This window comes from Panthera tigris, chromosome C1 (genome assembly GCF_018350195.1).
Source record: "Panthera tigris isolate Pti1 chromosome C1, P.tigris_Pti1_mat1.1, whole genome shotgun sequence".
Taxonomy (NCBI): Eukaryota; Metazoa; Chordata; class Mammalia; order Carnivora; family Felidae; genus Panthera; species Panthera tigris.
In genome coordinates, this window is record NC_056667.1 from 25218437 (window position 1) to 25222618 (window position 4182).

Consider the following 4182-nt stretch of genomic DNA (forward strand, 5'->3'; position numbering starts at 1 on the left):
GTGTCCCACTGCGGGCAAGACCAGGGTTGGGTGGTGCGGGAGCCGCTGTCTACTCTGGAGAGCAGCCTTTCTACCAGCTAGGAGCTGTGCCTCTGCCTCCCCAAGCGCGATCCCAAGGCAGGCAAGGATGTGGCTGACAATGTGGCAGACGGCACGGCAAGCAGTCGGCTCACACTGTGTGCTGAGTCACCAGGTCCTGCACACCTCACACAGTTGCTTGGAGCGTCACCTGGCCACTTTCCTGCCGGCTGCTCCCCCATCCTCCGGTGCTGCTGCTGGTTTTCCTGAAGCCTATCTCCCACCACCACCTCCCTTGGCTACCATGGACTGGCTTGGCTGCTCCGCAGAGAGGACTTTCATGTGTGGTTCAAAGAAGATGAAAGAGAGGACGGCTTCTGGGCGTGGCTGGGGAGCAGGCTAGGGCAGCCTGGGTTGGGTTAGAGTGGGTGCGTGCATGTTGGAGGTGGGGATAAGACAAGCAAGCCAGCCTGACAGGGAGAGAGTGGGTATGTGTGGGTGCACGGGACTGAACACAGCTTCTGGTGGGAGGTGGGGGTGCTGCACGTGTAGGGAGGATCAGCTGGTGATTTGGGGAACACAGGCTTTGGGAAGGCTCTGGAAGCTGAATGAGAAAATTTGGGAGAGGGCAGGTGGCCGTGCGGTATGTGATGTGATCTCAAGATCTCCAAATCCCGGGTAAATTTACTAAATCCATGAAATGCTTGGCTTAATTGGACTTTCTGTTTTCGATGGAAACCCACATGAGGCAGAAGGCGAAGGGGCTGGGGTCATGGAAACTGTAGCCCAGAGGAAGTGAAGTTGGAAATTCATGGAGGGTGCGGGAGAGGAGGCAGCGCTGGGAGCAGTCCTCAACTGTGAAATGGGGGTCTGTGCCAAGTTCAATCAGATCTTCAAGGGGCAGAGGGGCCCCTCTTGCCATCTGGGTTATAGAGGAATTGGCAGCTGAGGACCGAAAAGCTGGGATGCTGCCCAGGAGGCAGCAGACTGATCGCCTGTTCCCTCAGTAAAAACACGAAGGCGTGGTCATACCTATGGTCTTATTTGAGCCTCATAACAACACTGGGAGGAAGAACCCACCCCCTTGGCACTCCGTGTCTAGCCATGCCAAACTATTTGGAGCTTTTGCTCCAATTTGGAGCTCCCGGAACACCACGTGCTCTTGCCTCTGGGCCTTTGCATGCACTGCTCCTTCACCCAGAAACACACTTTCCCCCAATTTCTCTCCTCTGGGGAGCTACTACAGATCTTTTAAGATCCAGCTTAGCCACCAACTTTCTCCAGAAGCCTTTCCTGACCTCCCAGCCTAGGTAAGCTGCTGCCTGTGGGTTCCCATCAGCCCCTGCACTTCCCTTTCCGAAAGTACTGGTTACACTGTACTGGCCCACACAGGCCTGGGGGCCCCTCGAGCATTGGTCTCCAAAGAGGGGTGCACGAGATGATTCATGGAGGTTTAGAAGAAAACGTTAAAACTCATACGTATTTCTATTTTTTGATCTCATTTTATTCTGAAGCTCGATTGCCTGCTTTATATGGCTTTATGTTACTTAACCTCTGTACCTCAGTTTCCTCCTTTGTAGTATGGGATAGTATTAGACTCTTGCTCAGAAGATTTTGTGACTGTTAAGTGAATATGTATAAAGCACTGAGAGCAGGACCTAGTAATGCATTATAAACGTTCAATAAAAGTTAGCTTTTTGTGCAATTATATATGTACTACATTCATATCCTTATACATAAATAACACATTGAGAGTGTGTATTCAAAAATATCTTACTAATAGGAAGCATTACCAATTTACTAATAGGAAATTGGATCTGGAAAGTTTGGAGATCAGGTCCTGGAGACGGACCAGTTTGATTTATCTCTGCATCCTTAGAGCCTAGGGCTGGGCTGGCCCAGAGAGGGTCTTGTAGACAACTGTGGACAGAAAAAAATCTTGGTGGATGGGGAAGCAGAGAACTGGGGTCTGGTTCAGTTTCTGTTGATTATTTCTATATGACACTATGCAGGGCACTTGGCCTCTTAGGGTCTTAGTTTTCCTCTTCTGTAAAATCCCAGGCTTTAATTTAAAAAAAAAAAAAAAAAAAAAAAGCTAAGGGAAACCATCAAAGAATTCCAGGCTGGATTTAGGGTGAGGGACGCCCTCTTGTGTCCGAACGGTGTTTTTCTCTCTCTCTACATCCTCACCACAGGCTTCTCCCAGACAGATGATCCTGAAGCGGCCATCCTTCACCCCGCAAATCTGACTTTCCCAGTTCAGATCCGGACACTCTCTCAAATGTCTGACACACTGTCTCCCCACTCAACCTCCACCCTACTCCACCTGTGATCTTTTCCCTATGCAGCGTGGGACCCAGAAGAGACCTCTGGGGTCAGCCCAGTGATTCAAATTCTGGCCTGACACTTACTATGTGATCTTGAGCAGGTCACTTCATCTGGGTGAGCCACCGTTTCCTCCTTGTAAATTGAAAGTAATACTACCAGCCTCATGGGGCTGTTGTAAGACTTCAATAGCAAGGAGTGGTGCATGGGTCACTGTTATGTTCACTGAGCACAATCACATGAGTTATTAACTATGAATAAGTTGGAACATGTTTCATGAACGTTAGAAACTACGCCTTTAAAACTAAAATCTAGAGTTCCCCTAATTTTAGCAGAAGCCAGCATGTACTGAGCATGTGCCAAATTCCACGTACTGTCACTTTCCCTAAAGTCTCATACCCATTAGTAAAAAATAAGAATAATGATTATTAAACTCCTCCTGCCAGAAATGTGCCAAGTCCTTTACAAACTTTTCTCCATTTATTCCTCTCACAAACCCTATTAAGTAGATGCCATTATGATAATTCCCACTTTACAGATTAGGAAACGGAGGTACAAAGAGGTTAAGTAATTTGCCCAAGGTTTTACAACTAGTGAGGGGCAAAGCCAACATCCTGCATTTGAAAGAAGTTTCAGACACAAGCAGTGTGATTCCAGAGACCATGCTTTACCTGCGTTATCTTGTTTAATATATACAACACTCTACAATGTAGATTCTGTTATATCTCTCACATTTTACAGATGCAAAAACCAAACACAAAAATGATAAAGCGATGCAGTAATTCATTCAAGGCCACACAGCTAGGAAGTAGGGATTTGGATCCATGCCTGACTACAAAACCCTACATGTTCAACCCCCCTATTAGACTGCTCATATCCCGACCTATTCATAATGCTAAAAAGCGACTGCATTTATATTGAAATTATTCTGATTATTATTATTCAAATAATGATTAACATTTTTCCAACACCCAGAAGTGCCAAGCTCTGTACTAACTGATTTACATAATAATGGCTAAACATTTCACTGTGTATTATTAGGACCCAGGCCCTGATTTAATTGTCTTAGGTGTATTATCTCATTGAAGCCTCACAAAAACCCAGCCAACGAGTGCTATTATTATCCCCACTTTACAGGAGAAGAACCAGAGGTTCACCATCCATCTCAAGTTATGTAGCTCTTTTTTTTTTTTTTTTTAATTTTTTTTATTAAAAAAATTTTTTTTATTTTAAGAGAGAGAGAGAGCGCGCACGAACAGAGGTAGGGGCAGAGAGAGAGGGGGGAGAGAGAATCCCAAGCAGGCTCTGCACTCTCTGCGCAGAGCCCAGATGCTGGCTAGAACTCACCAACCGGTGAGATCATTACCTGAGCCAAAACCAAGAGTGGGTGGCTTAACCTACCGAGTCACCCAGGCGCCCCCCCAGTCATCTAAGTTTTACTGTGAGCTGGAGATGGAACCTACAGTTGTCCAACTCTCTCCTGTCTACCAGTCTGGTCACCTCCGTTTACCCTCTTTGTCCCTAACTCTGCTCTCACCTCTCCGGTGCCCACAGCCTCTGGCCTCTTTCCGGCAGCAGACCCCCTCGCCTTCAGCTTGAGGGCCCGCCCACTGGGCGGTGCCATGATCTCGGAACCTGCGGAAAGGACCAGGGTTGCGACAGGCTCCGCCCCCACGAATAGACCCTGTTCCGATTTGTTCCGGTGCCCGGGACCGGGAGCAGATGACACATTTATTGGCTGAGGATATCGGGAAGGCAGCCAACGGAGGCTCGCGCTCGCGCGGTGCCTTCTGGGAGTTGCAGTCTTAGACGCTCCCTTTCCGGGTGGCACCGATCGGA